The 23,851-nt window shown below is 39.5% G+C and overlaps 1 protein-coding gene across 3 annotated transcripts in view; it reads left to right on the plus strand.

Annotated features, from left to right (window-relative positions):
- Positions 1–23,851, plus strand: part of PCDH19 (protocadherin 19) — a 124,171-nt gene that overhangs the window by 6,261 nt on the left and 94,059 nt on the right. The gene's annotated exons all lie outside the window — the stretch shown is intronic.

The raw sequence follows: 23,851 nt of genomic DNA on the forward strand, positions 1-23,851 counted from the left end.
GGTGGATGTTGGGCATGGGAGCTCAAGGGGGGGTCTGTGCCTTTGAAATCTCTGTATGGTGTTCTGGCATGATATGAATTTGCTGCACCTGTTGCAAATGGGGTATGTGTTTTGCCAGCCAGTGGTACCAGCATTCCAGTTAAAGTGGCTGAGAAAGAGTCAACAAGTAGTGTTAAAGATGGGGGAACTCTAGAATGTTCAGGGGCCAATTTCCCAGTGCGAGAGTGATTCAGCTTCCTGAAGCCCCCTTTTGCTTTTTCTTTGGTCATATGTGTACTTTTCCAAGAATATGGATGGGCTGGTTAAAGGGAGGCAAACAAAAAAATTTTTAAAAGCCACTTTGCCTTGTCTTGGTAGTTCTCATGGTGACGTTTGACAAACAAGGAGGTTGGAAACTGTCACTAAGAATGAACATTTCAGAAATTAACTATGATTTGAGGTAGCTCTGTTTCTCTTTACCAGGTATGAATGTTTTCAAATGGAAGCATTTTTTAACACTACGTGGTCCAATGTTTGCTGGCTCTTGAAATACAAATAATAACATGGATGATGGTGGGTGGGTGGGTGGAAGGCTGTAAGTAACAGTTCTTAGGTTGGTTTCATTTTTCCATGAATTGCTTAAGTCCCTCTTTGGTTGGAAATTGATGCACTGGGAGACATATGCCCTCTTACAGGCCACTAATGAAAGGAATACAGTATATTTGAAAGGCGCTTCCACATTTTTTTGAAGCACCTGCACAACCATTGTCTCCTTTGATCCTTGCAATAGTTATCTTGATAGATTGCCCTTCAGTAGATGAAACAGAGTCCAGAGATGGTAAGGGAGTTGTTCAGACTCACAGAGCAGGGTGTAGAGAGACACACAGAGAGAGGAGGGGGATAGGAAGGAAGAGGAAGAGGGAGATGGAGACGCAGAGAGAGAGAGAGAGAGGAGAGACTAGGTCACAGGGCTCTATAACTCTCTGGCAAGTGCTGTTTCAGTGACACCTTCCTGCCTCAGAAATAATTCAGCCTGACACACTTAGGCTATGATGCATATAAAATTGTCTCATAGTATTTGTATCAATTTCATAGGGCAAAGGGTTTTAGGACTATTTGGATCAATTGCTTTTCCTAGTTTCCTGAAAAATCGTTCTCATCAGAAGTAATTGGACCTAGAAGCACTGCTTTTAATGAGAAACCGATGATCTTCTGCCGGCAACAAAAGCACCAATATTTTCAATCTATAAATCTATAAATAAGGATTTATTGAAAATCCAATATCACACTACAGAGGCACAGTTATAATTATGGATATCAGTATATACTACTAGGAACTAGATCATAGACTTTTTAGAGGACTACTTGTGGACTACTAAGAGTTCAGCAACGGAGAGGAAGAGATAGTGCTCTGTGGTGCAGTCAGGTAGACCATGATTTTGAATCTGGGGACACCTCTTGGTATGGAATCCCTCTGAGTCTCTGTTTCCTCATCTACATAATGGGCACATCTACCATGCAAGGTTGGTCCAAGGAATAATATGACATTGTGTGATGTAAAGGGTATGACACATATGTGTTCCCTGAATCGTAGATCTCTTCACTAGACAATAATTGGAGAGTCATTTATGATGGCCTGCACACCTGAGTGTGACCCCATAGACACTGTAACTAAAGAGGAATTAAAGTTGGTTTTGTATAGATAACACCTACAAAGTGTTGTGGTTGGAGTATTCTTATTGGATGATAAACAATGGAGGTGAAAGATGGCAAGGTTGTGGGTTCAGGTGCTGACTGCTATTGCTTGTGGAGATTAATCATCTGAGGGCTTGGTGATTATTTCTGTAATCAATTCAAGGCACTAGAGAAATGTGGGTTCTGATGCTTATGAGATACTTAGAGGGGGCAGGAGACCTATGACTGTGTGTGTCTGCATGGTTTACTGAAGACCTTGGTGTTCTTTTTGATTCTCCTATAGGAAGAATGCAATAAAATATTGCTTCAATTATTTATTTATTTTTTATTTTTTTTAAAGATTTTATTTATTTATTTGAGAGAGAGAGAATGAGAGACAGAGAGCACGAGAGGGAAGAGGGTCAGAGGGAGAACCAGACTCCCTGCTGAGCAGGGAGCCCGATGCAGGACTTGATCCCGGGACTCCAGGATCATGACCTGAGCTGAAGGCAGTCACTTAACCAACTGAGCCACCCAGGGGCCCTTGCTTCAGTTATTTAGAAAAGCCATTGGAAGTCTGAATTCTGATCCTTTCCCCAACTCACAAAGCCACATGCTCTTCTTATTTAAGAAAATCACAGAGATGTAGTGTCTAGGGCTAGTCAAGGGTTAAGGCAGTGTGTACTAGACACAGTGAGGCTAAGTCTGTATTTCTTATGTGCAGTCCTATAGAGGTCAACTGACAAACCCATTCAGAAAGAGGAGAGACCCTCCCACAACTGAGCACAAATCAGGCCATTTTAACCTGCATCTGTCACAAAGTTATGCATGGGGAAAATGACACTTCCCCTTTTCTTTCCATATCAGAAGCCCCTCAATGAGGACTAGGTAGAATACTTAGGTACAGTGAAATCTACAGAAGAGCAAGAATGGTTGATTCATACATTCAGCTAATATTTACTGAAGGTCTACTTTTTTTCTGCTCTAGGCTCTGGTGTTATAGAAATAAAAAAAGATGTTCTGTTGTCTCAAGCAATGTACATTCTAACAGGGGAGACAAGCAAACAGGTGATTTGCAGTATGGAATGATTTATACTACTATCGCGTCCAATAGGATATTCTCCATTCCTAGGATAGTAATATCCTGATATATTTCCTACCTTCTCTTTATATTTTCCTATTAATTAATCCATCCAAGAAACCACCATTTATTAAGAAGTTATAACAGAGTGGTAAGTGCTATGATGTGATAAATATGAGATTCTATGGAGACTTCTGTATTAAATCTTATGTCACTTACATTTTTCTTTACATTATTTCATCAAACCATTCTTTTATTTGTTCATTAATTAACCCCAATAGCATTTGTCTCACCCTTAGAATGTACTAGACACTGTACTACTTGCCCAGGATCCAAAAATAAAACACTTGATCCTTGACCCTAGGGAGTTTACAAGGAGACAGACAAGTAAACAGGTCAGTTCAACTCAGGATAGCATTTCTTTTCTGAGCATATGTTACATTATTACTCTCCAGGTTGGGACCAAAGCACTGCACATTAGGTTTCTCAGCTGGGCTACCTTGTGACAAACCCATTCCCTTCTGTAGCTGCAGAGTCCGTTACAAGGCTTACAGTGGCATTATAAAGGAGTTGGAACTTCTTCCCTTGCAGCACTCCATCATACCTTATCACCATGGCATTAGATATCAGTAAGCATTATTAGAGAATCCAATGTGCTCAGCTGTGTGGCAGGTACCATGGGGATCCCAAATAAATATGAGATGCAGCATCTGCCCACAGAGAGTTCAGTATGGTTGGGGAGCTAAGATCACCCAGTGATTTCCTTGCAAGCAATACAAAAGAGTTTCTACCCACATTAGTTTGTAGACTTCTTCACGCTCCCTTTCTGCTTCTTACTTGGCAACCCTGCTATCATTTATATGTAGACTTGCTGTTGAGCTCCTAAGGTTTGGTGCTGCCTGCAAAAGGGTAACTTTTGCATCAGTGTGCAAACCTAGCCACATCTGAACATTGTTGGCTTTAGAAACCAAAGGGAATGTGATGGCAGATGCAGTTAAGTAGGTAAGGTAAAGGGAATGGAGCACGAGTCTAGGGAATTGGAACTCAGCCTTTAGTATCACAGAGACTGTCTCGCCTAGAATAGCATATCATTATTTACCAGTCTTCTGATGTTGGTCAGGAAATCAGCTATGTGGATTTTGTGGTTTTGTACACAGATTTGAAGAGGGAAAGTGGAGGATGTCTTTGCTGTTTACAGGAGACTTTTGTAGAATTAGTGATGTCAGGTATCCCTTAAATATTTTAAAATGAAGGGTGAGATTTGCATTTCTTGGCATACTGGTATATTTAGTCCATAGATTTAGTATATGCATAAGTGAATGTATGTGTGGAGGGAGGAGAGTGTGAAAAGAGGGGAAAAGAGATTCAAAAAGAAAGAGAATGGATGAGAGAGAATAATAATAGGTTTGCCAGTGTGCTAAGATTTTTCTAAAAATATTCCAACATTTTTAGAATCTCCTTATTATGGCAAATACTTTTTCTTCCAGTCTTATGAAATGGAGGCATGCCTACTGGGCACCCCTGGATGCTGGAAAGTGTTACTCCTCTGTACATCAGCATCTCTGCATTACCCTTTTTGTCACCCAAGCCGTGATCATTGCTGGAGGAAGATGCAATTCATTTCTTGGTGAGACCTCTTCCTGCTTTTAGGAGAGGTCAAATGGTTCATGCACCCAGTCTCTTTGGTGAGGCATTTTAAAATTTTAACTTTCTAATGTTGAATGATTCTGAGCTGACACTCTGAGGGAGTCATAGTGGGCAAAAGCTTCCCGAATTCTAGTCATATGTGCATAGGGATTTAGATTTTGGTTTCAAACTCAATCTTGAGTTCTCTCTATTTTTCTACCTTTCACTAGGAAACTGTAGCTTCTTCAATATGAGACATCCCCCTAAGGATGTGTGTGCTCTGCTATGGCACTGAGCAGTGGAAGAGTTTGCAGACTAAGGATGTATGTGGCAGACCAAATTGAATGCCCTGTTATAGGAAGTCTCAATGCATGTCATCTTAATGCAAATAACGAAACTAAAACATCAGTTAGGCTTTGAGGAAAAATAGGAAGAAAGAAACAGCTCATCATGCTTTGGTCCCTAAAACAGAAGTTTTAAAGTTAGGGATTTGCAGGGATTTGAGTGAAACCCTGGGTTAAGGAACTAGAAGAGCGGCCCCAAACCTATCAGATGTCAGATTCAGAAATCACTAGGAAATTGATACATATGATGAAGCTGGTTTGGATAGCAAGGAAATGACACCACCTCCGATGAAAACAAACCAACAAACGGTTCAGTGAGTGTTTTTTATTTTACTTTTTCTTGTTATGACTGCGTCTTGGAACCACCTAAGTCTTATCCTTAAGGGTCAAAAGTAACCCTCAGGCTGCGGAAGGAAGCAATGGAAAACAGTGCAGCCCGCATCTTTTCAGGCATCAGCACTCCGGTTTTCTTTAAAAATCAAAGGCTCCACTTCTACTAGGAGACATTCTAGGGCCACCCATTGCCTACGTTGTATCTTATTGGCCCATTCACATCTAGCAGAGGCAGTGCGTCTCCCAGTGGGGATCTGCTTGCAAGATGTGTTCCAGAATAAACCGTTCCTCTCTCGTCTCCATGCAACTGCCGCAGAACTGAGTTAGTTTACATTAGTATTTGCTAATTTATTATTATCATTCCTTATTGGCAATTAACTGGTTACCTTAGAGATCACCTCTCTCCCCATACACCTTCACTAAAGTTGAGCTCAGCCAGAGGGCTTGCTAATGATCCTGAGATTTCTCTCCCTAGGGGACTGGAGGCAGGACATTTTCCATGGAGGGCTCTGAGGCTTTGGAATTCCTCTTATGGGAGGACCACTTGTTTTGGGTCCTGGTGGCCCTACCTGGTTTTTCTTTGATTGTGGATTAGACTTAAGGTGGGAGGAGCCGCAAACCTCTCCTTCCCTATCCTTGCCCTGTCTTGGCTGTGGTTTTGGTATTCTGTGCCCAGAGGCTGAAGCTAGGGGTGTGGGGGATTGCTTGTTAGGAATTAGAGGGCTAAAAAAAGGATGAAGCCACCTCCTGGCAAAGCTGGAGTCTTTGAATTATGGCACTGCAGTGGATCTGAGGCAGCTGCTTGGAGTTTCAGATATTGACCCCTCTGCTTGTGTATCTCAGCTTTCAGGGCTTAGGGGAGACCAAGCTTGGCTGGATCGAGTGTCTCAGATCTGGGTAAATGAAGCCATTTGTACAAGAGGCCTGTGTGTGAGAGGCGGGAGGCTGGCTCAGGAGCGGCCATTTTCCCCTACTGAGAGGAGGCTTAATTTCTTGATGTGTGACTGGCTGGCCTTTAATGTGAGCCTCATTTACTTCGAACAATTGAGAGGCTTGAAGCAAAAGTCCCAGAGGATCAGTTGTTTGTAGAGGGAAATGCTCTTCAAGTTACATTTCCTTTTTGGCTGTTGTGTAGTTACGAGTGGTTTTTGTGTGGGCTGCATGGTGAGGGTCACTCTGCTTCCAGTGGGTGTACCCAGGCTGCTAGCGCCTCCCTGTGTCACCCCAGGGAATGCTGTGGAAGGTACTGAGACTGCCTGGAGAAACAGCTCTGCCAGCTTCAGGAACTTGGGCTCCCATGAAGAAATCTCATTTGTTATATCATTCAGCATTTTGCTTAAAAATATTGGCTGGGACCACACAGCTCCACAGCATCCCTGGAAGAGATGTGAGAAGGAACCAGTATTTACAGTCTATAATCATGAAAATGGAGTTACAGCGAGGACAGATGGCTCAACTAGGCACACAACATTTTGGGGCCAAACCCGACTCCATTTTGCTTGACAGCAGCTCCTCTGGTCCAGCTTCAAAGTGCTTTCTGTCACAGAACAGAAAGCCTGTTTGGGTGTCACAGGAGGACCTGTGGATATACCTTTGAATGGTTGGTTGTGTTCCTGAAAAGCTGTGCAGCAAGTGCGTGTTTTGTAAATTAGCCCCTGTATTAACCACAGTGATGGCATTCCATATTTATAGGAACCCTGTGGTGGATTTGTTCACAAAAGAAAGAGCCCCATGTAATGTGAATAAACAACTCCTGACCAATGTCCTTTGTTAAGTCTGGATTTTTCCAGTGAAAAGTGAGATTCCTCACATGGGCGAGATTTACAAAACCTTTGAAAGGTGGGCCAATTCATTATTCTCTTGAGTTCTCACCATTTGGCTTTCCTGGTTGAATTTCACTTACTTTAAAAAATGTAATTATGTAATATTTAAAATACACGGCATCCAGAGAAGACAGGTACATTTAACAAATGCTACATTTCATAATTGTTCCCGATTTTTAAAAAAAATTAAAGGTTACAGCTACCCCCTTCCCATCCTCTTCATCTCCCCCGACTCTTTGTAAGTCTGTGGCTGGACAAACTGAAGCCTCTTGGGAATATGTTTGGTGCTACTTGCTTTAGCCTCCTGAGCTCACTCCTGAAAGAGATGGCTCTCACTTTGCTGCTCCAGGTTCTGAACGCTCCCCAAGTCAATAAGTGGTTCTCGGATTTAGTAGAGCCTGGGAATTACTTTGGAAAATGAAACGGCTCTCTTATACTTCCTTTAAATTCAGCTTTTGGGGAGGTAGAAGGAAGGTTTTTTCAGGAAGAAAAAAGGAGGTTTTTTCAGGAAGAAAAAAAATGAGAGTGAGAGGTAGACAGATGGACAGACAGGTGTTAGGTGTTGGGGTAGCTGTCTTGAGTTTTGAACAGACCGTTTGTGATCGAAGCAGGCCGGAAGCTTGATGTGAAGTCTGCATTCTCCTTGAGCTCAGTGCTCATGGACGAGCACCAGGCCTTCTTCATGTCAGATGCTTAAGCACTGCCTTGGTGTGCATAGGCTTCGGATGCTCCATTAAGTCTCTGAGTGCCAGGGTGGCCAGTTTTCAGCTTCTCCCACTGGGCCCCATCTGGCTGCTCTTCCCTGGCAAGCTGCTCTCCCTCATTGCCACCAGCACTGGCCTTGGTGGTCCCTGCTTTCTGGATTATTTTCATTTCTATATCTGATTTCCAGAGCATGAAAGGCACCTCTTCTCAGATTGTGTAGTTTGCTCTTCTCAACAAAATGTATTCTCTGTGCAAGCTGGCAGGAAGATAAATTCAATCCAAAGGCCAGACTCTCTCCCTTTAGGGGAGTATGTGTGTGTGTGTGCGCACGCACGTGTGTGTGTGTGTGTGTGTGTGAGAGAGAGAGAGAGGAGAGAGAGAGAGAGAGAGAGAGAGAGAGATTGAGAATGATTTTCTTCTCTCACCCACTTATTCTGCCTCTGTGGTGATAGAGCCTTTATGGGCTGGGCTGGCCTGATTATACACATGTCTATGAGCTTAGGCGCTCAGAGTCCCCCTCCCCAGCCATTGAAACTCTGCTGGTTACCTTCCTGATGAAAAGTTTCTAAGTCTAGTCACAACAGGGTGTTATTCCCCCACATGTGAGGCCAGGGCACCCCAATTTGATATAGCCCAGGAACAGATCTCCTGGACTATTTTTAATTGAGAGCTCTGAGTAGGAAGCAGCCAAATAATCATTGCTATGTATGCAACCCAGCTTAAGAAAACTTTGTAGGGAATTTCAATTCCTTGGAAATTATTTTCGGAGGCTCAGTTTCTCTTTTTGTGCCTTTTGGACATAATTCGATTTCAAACTCTCCTCTAATCCTTTAATTCACTTGGCTTGAGGAAATCTTATTTGGGCTGCCAATGCATACAGGTGCGTAGCTATAAAACCATATCTTTTCTAAGTGAGATGTATGAGCAGGAATCAGTCTGCATTCAGGGCGATTGGTTTAACCTTTAAACAACTTTTTTTTTTTTTTTTTACAACTAAAGATGTCTGTAATCTAGCACTCATATCTGAAACTTGACATGTTTGAAGGATGCAGGACTCTGAATATGCAGGTCGGAGCAGGGACATCTGGCTATAGGTGATGGTGAATGGCTTGTTGGAAGACTTGATTTCTTCCTCTGTGCTGCCAGGCACAGTGGCCCATGGTGAGGACACAGGCACGCTGCATTCCGAAGATTGGCATTGACTCTGATCTTGCCATACTGGTCATTTCTTTAGTGCATTTCCATTTTCTCAAGTATAGACTCTCAAGTGATGGAGTATGCTAATGGCAACGTTTGTTCCTAAGAGCTTAGGGGAGAGAACATGATGCCATTAGCATTAAATAATAATTTTTCCGTGGGACTTTGCCTGATTTTATAAAATTGCAAGACAATTTATGATAGTTATGGCTCTTTAGAAACAAATCTCAAATGCTGCTTAAGAAACACCAGTTTTCTGTATGGCTTGTGAGCTTGCTACTGGCGTGCATGTCCTTATACCTCCAGGTCACTCTTTTAATTTTGCCTCTACTGGGTAATTTTTTTTAGAGATGGAAAAAGGCAGGTGCCTTATTGTGGAAAGAAATACAATAAGGAAATGTCTGAAATGGAAAAAAAAAGTTAAACTGTCTTTGCACAAACTATACTTAAACTGTCTTTGAACAAACTATACTTTGTAGAGTGACCTGATAGAGCAAAACTTTATAAAACTCGTAAGCCATAATACCGCGGCACTGTGCATTGTTGGAGTGGCATCAGGGGACTCAGTCTTTGCACATCTGATCATCTGGTGTCCTCAAGAAGACATCACGGAAGGTGGAGAAAAACCTGCAACTGCAAAGGTCTGTGGCTGGGCACAGTGCCATATTTGGAGGTATGGGAGTCAAAGAATGTGTGACATTTGCATTACCTTGCTCTCCTCTGAGCCTAGCAAACTCCATCAGGACAGTTATCTCTAATGTGTGAGCCACCCCAAGTCACTGTATTCCCAAAGATAACAATCTAGAACTGTAATTCTGGGATAGGGGAGGAGGTCACTAGCAAAACAGATGAAACAGAATTAAAAACCTCGTAAAAGAAGAGGTTTAGTTCATTGAAATCTATTATTACTAAGGAAACCACTCCAAGACATCGAGAATTCTGAAAAATACAAATAGATGCCAAACTGCATCAACCCTGGAACAATTATGTGAGGAGATTGGGTCAGGTTATCTCCAAGTTCTTCTGCAGCTCCGATTGTAATTCTGTGAATTTTATAGCATTGGTTTGAAGGGCTTCCTATAGCTGAGTGCATTAAGGTTTGAGTCCATGTGATCACAACAGCTGCCCCGTAGGTGGTATTGAGGGTAAGGGACTTATCTATGACAGGTGAGGCAATAGGTACAAGCCTTTAGCTTTTAAATAAGGGCAACATATTCTGTGTTCATATGTTGCATGTCAAAACTCAGTAGCCTCCCCATTCAAATAGGTTTTCCTGTCCAGTGTAAGTTCTGTCATAAAGGTAGCAATGAGTATACTAACCTTGCTTCAGTTGGTCCATACTTGTTTTAGGGATGTGTAGCAGGTACACTCCTCTTGCCGGGTAAACTAGACCTTTCAGAAGAACACAAATTCACTTAAATATAAATTATGTTGATTATCATGCTACCTAAAATTTCACAGAGCTGGAAGTCACCGAGATCTCCTTTTTAAATTTGGTATTCTTGAGAACTGTTTTGTATATCATGATAAATTATCTAACCTTTCATACTGTGGAAGGCCAACATTATGGAAATAAGCAGCTTTTTATTCCATTCTAAGGTCAGTCTAACCAAATTATGCATCTTCTAATGCAATTGCTTGAAGCTTCCACTTTGAAAGTTTTCTCATTTTAATACCTCGCATGAGATAAATATTTTAGCTACTATTCATTCTTAACAATATATTTCACTGATTGTCATTCTCTTTGTGGTGTTTGTTGGCATGAGGGGCAGTTAGTTCACCATGGCTTTGCTCATTTTGCTGTTTGCTCTAGATAATCAGCAAAGAGCCAGAATTCAGTAAAAACATGTATTTTTGTTGTCATTATTTTAAATTTCAGACCATGGGAGGCTCACTGAGCCCTGTAGAATAAATATATGTGGGGCACGTGGGGGTTTTGCTTGCACACCAAAAGCGAAGTAGATTTTCTTTTAAAGTAGATTTGATTCCAGAATTGCTAAACCATTAAACTCAATGCATGTTGGAGACTGGCGGATGGCATTCAGCAGGATTTGGGGCACTGTCTGTAACAAAGCAATCTATTTCTTTCAGGGAGTAAACTGCTATTTCAGGGGCAGAGGAGGTCAGTTGGGGAGCCCTTGGGAAGCTCTGTTTTACTTTTAAGCCCCCTAAAGAATATTTTTCAGGGGCTCCTTGAAGGCAGGGACCAAGTCTATACAATTCCTTTTGTATGGTGTCAGGTGTTATTAAGTTTTGTTACTTGAGAGTTTCTACAGTGGTTGTTATGCCCTGATCTTACAGGGTATTCATTTATTCTAGGTGAATCCTCCCCCTCTGGATATGATGATTTGCCTTCAGACTTTAGTGAATGGACTTTCTGTTTAGTAGTTAGGCTCTTTTCAGAAAAATATTTTGGCTTGAAAACATTTACCCATTCATCCACCTACCAGTTATTTGTAGATCATCCTCTACTGAACAGCTCCATACTCAGCTCTGAGGGATAGAGGAAGTATAAGGTACCAACCCTCATAGCTTATGTTATTATTGAGGAGACAAGATGAGAGGTGAAATACATTAAAAAAACAAACGATGGTGAAAGTAAGGATTATTTACTAAATGGTGTTATGTGATTATATTATTGGAAAAAATAGGTTTTTATTTCCCACTATATGACAAGTAAATTCCACATAGATTAAAGAGTTAACATTTTAAGATGAAAATGCAAATAATAAAATCAATTGAAAAGGACTTCAGAGATATAAAAGCAATAGAAATGAACACAAAGAAAAAGACCAGCCGCTCTATTAAAATTTAGAAATATCTGTATGTCTAAAAAATAGTAAGCTAAATTAAACTATAAGCTGGGGAAATATTTTAAATTTTTATAGCAAAGAGCCTATATTTATTCTAGAAATATTTATATAGTGCTTACTATGTACTAGTCAGTATTCAAGGTGCTGGGGATGTGAGTGAACAAAACAAAGTCCCTGTCTTCATTATGCACATAGACAAACAAGAAACAAATAAATATATAATATGTTCGGTGATGATATGGAGAAAAATAAGGAAGGATAAAGGTTACATGTTCTGTCAGGAATGAGGGTTCTCTAGAAAGGTTGGGGAAGACATCTTGGATAAGGGGACATTTAAGCAATGCCTTTAATATGTAAAGAGCTCTTACAGATCAATAAATGAGACAAATACCACAATGTAAAAATTATGCAAAAGACACAAATAGATAATTCATAAAGAGGCTGTACAAATTACCAGTAGATACAAAAATATTTCAATCTTAGCAACTCAACAATAGCAATGGAATGCCAATATTAACTTTTAACTACAAACACTATATGTACTTACTAAAAAGTCTAACAATATAGGAGCCTATAAAATAGAAGCTAAAGTCTCCACAACTCTCTCCTTATTAATCCATTACCTTGGGGGAAGCACAGACAACAATTTGATGTGCAAGATATCTTATTTTTACTTAGAGAATTAGGAAAAATTAAAAAAAATATATTCAGCATTGGCAATGGTATGGTTATCATATACTGCTACATGGAATATAATTGATAGAATTGAAATTGACATAATCTTTCTTGGGGACAATTTGTCAATACACGTTAAAAGCCCTGAAATATCTAGTTTCTTCTTCTGGAAGTTATCATAAGGAAATTATTTTAAATTTGCCTAGAAATTCATGTTCAGGGGTGTTAAATTTAGTACAATTTTTAGAACTAAAATATTGAAAATATCCTCAATATCATCAGTATGTGAATGTCTAAATATGATACGTACATTGCTAGAATACTGTGAAGACATTAAAATAACATTTTGAGGAATACTTAATGATGTAAGAAAACACTCTTTATATAACATACATTAATTGAAAAAAATCAACAAATGAAACAGCATGTATAGATTGATTCGAATTGTTTAAAAATATGGAAAAAATACTGGAAGGAAAATTACTAAAGCATTAATAATTATCACAGTTTGCAGGAGATCAGGCAATTTTTACTTTTGAAAAATAGTTTTCTAATTTCCCAAATTTTCTGTTTTGAACACGCAGTATTTTTGAGATCAGAAAAGCAATTACTTGAAAAAGATAACTACTATACTATACAGTAAATATTAAGAACCAAAGAGGTGGCATAAAATTATAAATTATTCTGAGGCAGGACATACCATGTTCTTTATTTTCATTTTCAATCAGATCATACCTTCTAAATTTTTCTTATTTTTCCTTTTTTGGAGGTCTCTGTCAGATGAAGGTTCATATTAAAAAATAACCCTTTTCTTTACAGTTTACCTTTTCAATATGAGAAATAATATTATGAAAAATATTTTTTCCTTCTTCACTTTTTTTACCCATATGTATACTCTTGTGAAAGTAGATTCATCTCACCAGTGTTAGACATCTGGTTCACAAGTTTTATTTTTAGAATGAGAGATTTTATAATAGTAACATTTAACAGTAATTTGTACAGATTTTTAATACTATGAAAATGATATAGGCTTTGTCTAAGGGTCACTTTTGGCAAAATATATTTTTTCAGTGTCCTTTTCAGGACCAAATAGCCAGTTTGAAGGAGGACCTTTTTAATATTCCTCAGTATGCGATTTCATATTTGGGCTTCTCGAATCTGAGGCATACAATAGCCCCCAACAATTTGGAACAAAAAAAGGAAGGAGTTAATGAGTTGGCTGTCACTGAGAGGCTCAAAATTTCAAATCCAGCCTTGGTTAAATGCAGTATTTTTTTTCAACAAAACGGAATGAATTCAATCTTTCTTTTTTCTTTTTTGCTTTTTAATGCTTTATTGAATTCAACCTTTTTAAGAAATGCACATTTATTTGATTGACTCCTCATTTAGTAGCCTAACTTTGTACAGCATAAATTAAAGAAAAACAACATCCTTTGGGACACCTCTTTAATTGATGGCTGTATAAACTTCATATAGTCAGTACTGCACTTAAATACAAAATGTTTATTCAGTGGCCCTGTGTAGATACCAGACCTATTTAGATATTGTAAAGAAAATTCTTATTAAAAAACAAACAAACAGATGCTTCACATACCCCCCGCCCCCGCATAGCTGATAGAAGAGAATGTCATCTGTACAATGTCATCTTGATTGTAGATGAAGTGTTTGCCTGCTACGGGAAAACATCTGCGGTCTAATTCTGTAGTCTGTCCCTTGGATAAATAAATGGAGACTATGGCCTTTGGTAGAATTGTATTTCTTATATGTGTAATCATTTAACTAAATGAGTTTCAGTTCAAATTATATGTTTTTCATGTTATAATATGGACTATTTGATAAAAATAAATATCTGCTGCTTTTGTGTGTTTGTGGGAGCACAGGAAGAAAGGACTAAAAAGTAAGGGAAATTAAGGGAAACACCACTACCTTCTTCCCAACCTCCTTCTTTTCTATCTTAGTTCTTTAATGTAAAAGTCCTCATATAAAGAAATACTAAGAATGCTTAAAACTTGGTTATGAAGCAACTTAAGAAAAGATTCACATTGTCCCTTTATATATAGCTTACGGATGACATTGTTTGGATTAGAAAAGAATTTCCAGGAAATTAAAATATTTAATTGATTTTAAGCCAGAATTTGAAAGAAGTTAGTGCGGTGTTAAAGCAGAGTGTTCTGGCTGAAAAAAATAAAATATAATACTATGCAAATTCATATCACCCCTTAAGTGAGTATAAAACTCCAGAAGGTGATAAGATTAACAACAAGGAATTTTGTTTATTGAATTCTGATCCTATTGGCAGCTGACAGTCAATGGGATTTGGTACTGACTCTGAGGAAGGCTCTGATAAACACATGCTGCTGCATAGGATGTATGTGAAGGTCTGATTCTGAACTTGCTTATGGACCCTGAACGGGTCTAAAGACCTTGGAGTTCTCCCTACCCTCCACTCTCCATGGCTGCTGTTGCTTAGGACCCGAGAACAACATTGATGTTGTGGCTGAGATGTTCTTGTTTACTAGTGCCATTATGAGGGAGACTGAGCCACCTAGGGAGATATAGATACCTAAAAGCCCCCTGTAACAAATGATAATCTCAATGGGCTGGTATCTTTGAAGACACATCTGTAAATGTCCTGACTGTGTGAATGCAGTATACTCTCTTTTACTTTACAGTTATTAAGAAACCTGTTGCTCTACGGGGGAAAAGTAAGTTGGGTCCTGTTGGGTCCTGTTATCTTTTATTATTGTTTTTATTGGTTACTTATTATAAAATCAATTTGTATCCATTGTGAAAAAATGGAAAAGTGCAGAAATATTTGAAGAAGTTGGAAAATCATCCATAATTCTACTGCTTACGGGCAACTACCATTAACTTTCTTTTATGCGCCTGGCACAAAATAAATGCCCAATAAAAGTTACTGAATTAATGAAAAAATGTTCATATTTTTACTGCTTTAAGGGTAATTTTAGTTGGGATAATTCTGTTTCTTTTCCCATCTTTACATTATATAAGAGTTTGTTCTGTATCATTAGAAAATATTTCTAAGCAAGCTGTTTTTTGGTGGTTGAATTGTATTCTGTTCCATGGATAAAATTTATTTTACTCAATCTCTAATATTTACCTTTTAAATTCTAATTCTTTAAATTTTGTCCTATTATAATATCCTGTGATATCCTTATACATAAATCTCATTGCAATCTCTGATTGTTTCCTTAGAGTAAATTCCCTAGAAGTGAAATTGTTTTATCTGAAAGTTTACATGTTTTAAGACTTCTGATATATATTTTCCCCAAGAAAGTACCAATGTACAGTTCTACCAACAGTGTATAAGAGCCGATGTCACTGTACTCACAAAGCATTATTATAATTTTAAATATAGTCTGGTGAAGTCATAGGGAACCAGGCAGTCTCATATATTGCTCGTGGGTGTATAGATTGGTACTATTTCCATGGAAGGAAATTAAATAATGTCCCTAAAAACTGCAAATGCATATACCCTTTGGCCCAAGAATTCCATTTTTAGGGTATTCATCCTATAGGTATGCTTGACCACGTACAGAATGATGTAAATACAGGGTTATTCATTGATGTATTATTTGATATGGCAAAATGGAAACAATGTGTATGTCATTTTTAAAAATGAATATAATGTTTTAGGGGTGCCTGGGTGGCTCAGTCGTTAAGTGTCTGCCTGGGATCGAGCCCCACATCGGGCTCCCTGCTCAGTGGGAGGCTGCTTCTCCCTCTCTAACCCCGCTCCTGCTCTCTGTCGCTGTCTCTGTCTCTCTTGCGCAAATAAATAAAATCTTAAATAAATAAATAAATAAATAAAATGAATATAATATTTTTAAAAATGAATGTTTTACATATTGATATGGGAGAATCTCTATATTGTTAACTAAACAAAAGGGAGATTCAGAAAAATATGTAGGCATAGTATCATTTGGGTGAAAAAGGGGATAAAAGGGAATATATATTTTATTGGTTTATATATGCATGAAATTGTATGAAAGGATAAGCAGGAAATTAATTGGAATGTATACCTGTTGGGAAAATGGCAAATGAGAGGATAAGGAACAGGAGTTGGAGGGAGATTTATTAGTTCCATAGATGAAAATGGATTATCTAATTTTAAACTTGTATTTTTTAAAAAATAATCTCCTTTTGTTGCAAAGACTTTTTTTCAGTGTGTGGTATGACTTTTAATTCAGTTTATGCTTTTTTTTTACTTAGAGTGTTTTGCAAGGAATCATTATATACAAAAATTTAAAAATTGTATGTATGTATATATACATATTTACCTATCTCATATTTTTTCCACTATCCTTATGAATTTTTTTATTGTTTTTAATTCCTTAGGAATTTATTTTGGCATACGATTAGAAGTGACAATGTAAAAAAATATTTTTCTAGCTGTTTAATTGGCTGACGTTTTACCATTTATTGTTTATTTCTCGTCTTCACTGCTTTCTGGTGCTGCTTCTTTTTTTTTAGATATTTATTTATTTATTTATTTAGAGAGAGCGTGCACACATGCACATGAGTAGGAGGAGGGGCAGAGGGAGAGGGAGAGAGAGAGAATCCCAAGCAGACTCCATGCTGAGCCCGGACCCGGACATGGGGCTTGATCCCAGGACCCCAGGATCATGACCTCAGCCGAAGGCAGATGCTTAACTGACCGAGCCACTAAGGTGCCCCCCCTTTTTCTTTTTTTAAATTTTAAAGATTTTATTTATTTGACAGAAAGAGAGAGAGTGCAAGCAGGGGGAGCAGTGGCAGGGAGAGGGAGAAGCAGTCTCCCGCTGAGCAGAGAGCCCCATATAGGGCTCGATCCCAGGACCCTGGGATCATGACCTGAGCCAAAGGCAGATGCTTAACCGACTAAGCCACCCAGGCACCCTATCCCCTGTTTTTTGTTTTGTTTTGTTTTTTAAGTAGCCTCCATGCCCAGCATGGAGCCCAGTGCAGGGCTTGAACTCAGGACCCTGAGATCAAGACCTGAGTTGAGATCAAGAATCAGACTTAACTGACTGAGCCACCCAGGCACCCCTCTGGTGCTTCTTAAAAACATAATATATAAGTTTTTATATGCACTAGGATATACTCTTTTCCGAGTTACTTTTTAACTTTTTATTTAAATTCTATTTAGTTAACATATAGTGTATTATTAGTTTTAGGAGTGGAATGTAGTGATTCATCAGTTGCATATAATACCTAGTGCTCATTCCATCAAGGGCCTCCTTAATGCCCATCACCCAGTTACCCCATCCCCCCACCACCTCCCCTCCAACAACCCTCAGTTTGTTTCCTATAGTTAAGAATCTCTATGGTTTTCCTCCCTCTCGTTTTTATCTTATTTTATTTTTCCTTCCCTTCCGCTATGCTCATCTGTTTTGCTTCTTAAATTCCTCATATGAGTGAAATCACATGGTATTTGTCTTTCTCTGACTGACTTATTTTCTTAGCATAATACCCTCTAGTTCCACCCACGTTGTTGCAAATGACAAGATTTCATTCTTTTTGATGGCTGAGCTATTTATTTTTTTCCTACTGATCTGTTTGTCTACTTTTGTACCAATATCACTCTGATTTAATCTTTGATGGTTTATGATAGATTTTAAAGGTGGTAGGGTTAGTTTCTCCTTATTCTTTGTCTTTGTCTTTTTCTGTATTCTTTTACATAAACTTTGGAATCGTGTTAAGTTTTAAACATGTTGGGATTTTTTTTTTTAAGTCGGCTCCACACCCAGCGTGGAGCCCAATGCAGAGCTTGAACTCAGAACCCTGAGATCAAGACCTGAGCTAAGATCAAGAGTCAGATGCTTAACTGAGCAAGCCAAGCGCCCCCCAAAAATGTTGGGATTTTGACTGGAGATATGTCAAACTTGTAAATAAATTTAGGAAGGATTGACATGCATGTAAAATTTAGCCTTTTTATCTAGGAACATGACATCTTTCCATTTAGTCACATTTCATTCTAATGTCATCAGTAAATTTCTATAGTTCTCCTTACAGTTCTTGTTGACTTTATTTCCAGCTATTTCATAGTTTTGCTGTTATTTTGACTTGGCTCTTTTTTTCCATTACGTTTTCTAACCGGATAATGCTGGTAGAGTATGTAGGAGAGCTCTTAACATTTGCAGCTATATTTTGAAAGTAGCTCTTCTTGTTTTCTTAGATGTGGTTTTCACTTGCGTGGTTGGGCAAAAAAAAAAAAAAAAAAAAGGCAGGACGTGGATTTATACAACTGGGCATAGAAAGGACATCATGGTAAGGGCTTAGATTCTGGATGCAGACTGTCTTTTAGAATTCTAAGTACACTAATCTTTAGCTGAGTGACTTTAGGGAAATTTATTCTCTGTGCCTCAGCTTCCTCATTTAAAAATGAGAATAACAGTACCTACCTCATAGATGTTTGTGAAGATTCAATGTGAGTATTAAAGCACCTGACACAAAATAAGCCTTCAATAAATATTAGGTAGCTGTTATTATTATCATCTCTTTATGCCAAAGAAGACATAGAATTTGTACTCTCAATCTGAAAGGAGGCAATCAGATTCTCATCTCCCTTAACAATGTACTGTAGAGGGCAACACAATCCAATTTTGAAATTCAGGAAAACTTCCATTTGTTTCTATTTAATTATTACAAATAAATCCCACCCCAGCATACTTTTTTGCTTTTAGTTATCTGAAGTCCCTTTCACATGACAATACTTATTCTTTTCCTTAGTGGTTCCTTCAAGGTTTCTCATTGTTCTTTATTATGATACTCATCTGTAGTTCAGTTGTGAAGTTGGAGGAGGTCCTACATGAATCAGAGTTAGCTAGGTGTGCTAGCAGGAGAGCAAAAAGCCCTTCTCTGGTGTTATCCCTTTGCGTTTTCTTTCTAGAGTCAGTGGATATCAATTTAGGCCTTAATCTGGCATTTTTCAACCTTTCTCCTTCGTGACTCTGTGCTGGGCATCTCCATTAGCTAGGAAGCTCTGGAGATGGCAATTTCATGGACCACTGGCTTAGGGTTGTGACCTGCACTTTAATAAATACTGCCCAAGCCTTTCTTCTCCTGTGAGCTGCTGCTTCTGCAGACCTGGGCTCTGTTTCAGGGCCACTGCTTTTTCTTTTTTCTTTCATGCAAGTGACTTACAAATGAATTTTGAATAGCCAGTGCATGGTGAGGAACTTTGGAGCTCAGGTTCCCAGGACTGTGCTCTGTCCCAGAGATGCCTTCCTTCCACCCAGGAAACCAGTTCTTGGTGTCTCTACCTAGGGATATTTTAGCCTCCTTTTTTCAATTTTGGTATGGAGTATAGTGGCCTAGGGCAAAGGCTCCAATTCCACTTTTGCCACTTGAGGGCCAATTTATACTTTTGGGGGTTTTAGGGAATTGCCAGGAGGCCGGTGGGAGGTGGGAAGGGAAAACAAAAACTAGATTCTCTATTATAATATTTAACTTGAATGAAATGTGTGAACCCTGGCAAATGTGGTCTCACTGTAAGTGAATCATTGCTGCCAACAAAATAATAGGGAGCTGGGTGCCACTATTTCCTAATCAGGTTTGTTTTTTTAAATGACTAGATATTGTTCCCTATAGAGTTAGCAGTTGAGTACCGATCACTCTGTGTTCATTTAAGTACAAGCTGACCCCCCCTCCTGCTTTTAGCTTATAAAGTTGTAATCCGTGCACGTACAATTAAAATGATATCCAAATGCAGCTCAGGGTTTCCTTTGAATTTGTAGCAGCTTTTGTGTTTTTGTGCGTAGGAAAGGTTGTTGCTCTGCTATAAACCACAGACCCAGAGTAAACCTCAGCTGCGCTGTAGCTATTTTGGACGACAAGTTTCTAGTTGCTTGTGTGTAATTGCCCATATTACATCATCCTAACCATTGTGAAATGTGCAAAATACAAAGCTTATTTAATGATTCATTTCAGGTGGACAGTTCCTTTGAAAGTAATTTTAGAAGGGTTCCCTGCATGAAACAGATTCCCTGCTTTGTTCTTGCTTTCTTGTTCAGGTTGAAGGTAATTCAGTGGTTGATAACAATGTAGCAGAGAGAAGTGTATCATAATATGTTGAGCCCTGTAACTTTGACAGTCTACCTAAAACCTTCCATGGGATGTAGTTTCTCTTGGTGCAAGTAAAGAACCAAGGGGAGAAAATTTCCCTCCACATGAAATCAAATCAGCGTTAACTCCAAATGAAATTTAATTTCTCTATCACCGAGCAGCAGAAAAAAAAATCTATTTTCAATGACCACAAGAAGCTTGGATGCATATCACTCACTGGTCTTAGCTGGTTCCAGTTTGTCAGATTTTGCTGTCTTTTGTGATGGTAGCTGTATGCCATACAGAAGAATTTAAAAATGTCTCTGTTGGTGGATTGCATTAACCCATCTTTAATTCAGATATGTGAAATTCTACCAAGCTAAGACCTTTTGGCATTTCCCTACCAATGTTAAACATTTGTAGACTAGGTAGTAGGTCATGTTTACTCACCTATTAGTAGGAAGAGGAATTTTAAAATAACATTTATCTTTGGCCATGGACCTTATATATTGCACACAGAGTGCAGTTTGGTAAAAGGCCTTATAGATAATATTTCAAAGTGAGAAAAAAAGATTGCTTAGACTCTGAAAGGTCAGACATGGATCAAATAATTCTGGGCCCTTTTATTGCTGAATAATGGACTTTGTAAATACCATATGTGACTATTAGATCAAATGAGAATACATAGAGTTCAATATTAATTGGTTCAGTATCAGGTGGTGGCCCGTTCGCAGATTACAATGAAATTGTATTATCAATATAATGTTTTATCGACTCCTTGGTTTGCAAAATTAAATAAACATAGTATAAGCACTTGCTCTGTAAGTTGTAGCAGGGAACAAGGCTTTGATTTGGAATTTGAAGACAGAATTAAAGGTGATTGAAGCAGAAAGCAGGCTCTGGCATAAGATTTTTGCCAGTGTTTCTTAAGTAACTAAGTATATCTGGGTGTTTGGGAGGAATAAAAACCAAAGAACAGAGACTTTGGGGGATGTGTTCTAAAATGCTTTCTTAAGTCATCTACCAATATTAGCAAATCCTTTTGTTGAATAGTTGAACTTGTTTTGGTATGGATATTCACTTATTCCATTATATACTTTTTCTACCCAGTGTCGTCTTGGTATTGCTCTAGATACAGGTTAAATAGTGGTAAACAAAACTGACACGGGGGAGACAAAACCCTAATATAAAATTATAGTCTTGCGAAAGAAATGATCGTATCATTATACAAGAGACAAATGGGGCAACTTGATCTAGTCTAGGGGATTATGGAAGTCATATTTGAGTTGACACTTGAAGGGTGAGCAAGAGTTAGTGATGCAAAAAGCTGTGGGGTGGGGTGACGGCTCAGAGCTGAGGAGTAGCATGTGTGAAGACCCTGTAGTGGGAAAGAGCTTTAGTGTAGCCATAGTGAGAGGACCAGTGGAATCAGGGCAGGTGGGCAAGCGGAAAAACCTCCCATGTTGTGGCTGGTGAGGTGTGGATCTTGAAATTAAGCCATTGGCCCAGGGGCGCCTGGGTGGCGCAGTCGGTTAAGAGTCTGCCTTCGGCTGGGGTCATGATCCCCGGGAGCCCGCTTCTCCCTCTCCTCCCGGCTTGTACTCTCTCATTGTCTCTCCTTCTCTCTCAAATAAATAAATAAAATCTTAAAAAAAAAAAATAAACCATTAGCCCAATCTCAGGAAGACCTTCCTCTGTCCCCTAGGTGGTTTGAGTCTGAGTGCTGAAGTCCTGAACCTAGCCATTGGTTAGAAAAGTGGAAGGGGCTGAGGCAGGAGGGTCGTGGCGCTAGTGCACGGAGTCTACTGTGAATCCTGCGGAAAGCAAATTCATTTCAGAAAAGCAGCCATGGAAAGAACTGATTTCAAAGGAAAGAAAGAAGCAGCCTGTGGCCAGCTTCAGATGGATGGTTTGTGGCTCAAGTCCATTCTTTTAGTCCCTGCTCAAGGGCCTTTGGCGGCCATGCAGCGCCCACACGTGATAGTGGTGGTGTGAGATGAGCTCTGTAAGATGATGTTTGCGGCGCATGCAGGGCGTAACTAGTCACATTCACGGTGTGGAGTCAGTAGTTTCAAGGCGAGATTTATGATTTTTTCTTCTTTCTTGTCTGCTTTTGATAGAGAAGAAGACCAGGAGGTTTTCCTCTCCCTCATCCCTCTGAATAAACAGACAGCAGGCCCCACAGAAGAAAGGACTCGTTCCTTTCCCATTTTCTGCTTCCAGTCTCTGCGGCTTTTTTTCCCCCTTCCCGTTCTGCTCCATTTTTTTTCTGTGAAGTTCTGCCTGATAGTCACCAGAGGGCGCACGAATGCACCAAAATCCCTCCTTTATTCCTCTGGCTACAGAAATTTCATTGTCTTTCTCTTTTCATCTTTACATTCCTCAGAGACAGAGATGCATCTTGGCCTTTTCTCTTTGTAATATTTCTATCAAGGGCAACCATTCCCCACCGATTTTTAAAAGGTGGGCAAAAGCTACTGTCTAGATGAAAAAGAGAAATGGATTGTGTTTCTGAGATCTGGGAGGAAGATGTGTGTGTGGGGTGTGGGTGAGAGCTTGTGACAGATCACAGAGTTGCTAGTGTCCTGCAGGACTGGTTCGGGAAGGACTCATTTTGCCAATAGCAAGGTAGACAGTCTGGGCTCCTCTTTTTTGCTTTCCCTGGGCTGTTGTCCTCATAGCAGCTGCCCTGCTTCTTGACATGTCCTAATAATGAGGATGATGTGGCCAGGGGGAGATTCATCTTCTTCCCCAATCTGACTTCTTTATTGAATTTGCTCCTTGCTAAAGTCCAAAGAGGATTGTCTCCTCTTAACTGTGTGCTCTGTTCATTCTGCCCAAGGTCAGAGAATCCAGCTGCGACCTGCCTGCCTCCCACATCGCCGGCCATACCGAGCAATCCGCCTATGTCTGTGACAGTTCTGTGCCTGATGTGTGAGAGGCAGGCGTGATCTAGTTTAAGCTCTTCCAAAGATGTCTTGGCATGGCAGCACTGATGAAAGTGGAGACTTGTTTGTGTCAGTGACTTAATCAGAAAAGACAACTGGGACCCAGCTGCAGGGAGTGAGGAGGTGTACGGTTTAGCATGGTCTTCTGACAAAGGCCCACACACTTCACATTGTCTGCCCCTAGTGCCAATCTCCTTCTGATGTCTTAACCTGACTTTTGTTCTGGTTTGCTCAAATAATTCTGGTGCCACAAAGAATTGCTTGGCTGCTGCTGGTAGTTATCCTGCTAGCATGTTAATATAGATGCAGGGCCCTTTATAACCAACTAGCCTCATCATGATAACTACACACGAGGAACAGGCAAGGTTTAGCATATTCTGCCTGTTGTAAAGCATCAGGCATGGTTAAAGCTCCTCATAAATAATAGTGATGGCTCCGAAAGGCCATTTTTCCTGTAAATTTCCTTACTGTTAGCAAGTTTGGAAAAGAGCCGTACTGAAGAACAGGTTATTTAGAAAGCAGAATGATTTCCCAATAAAATGCTTTCCAGCCTTTCCCCTTGGGGCTCTGGGGAGCCCCCCTGCTTCAGAGATCCATGTGGGTAGAT

The sequence above is a fragment of the Zalophus californianus genome, chromosome X (assembly GCF_009762305.2).
Source record: "Zalophus californianus isolate mZalCal1 chromosome X, mZalCal1.pri.v2, whole genome shotgun sequence".
NCBI lineage: Eukaryota > Metazoa > Chordata > Mammalia > Carnivora > Otariidae > Zalophus > Zalophus californianus.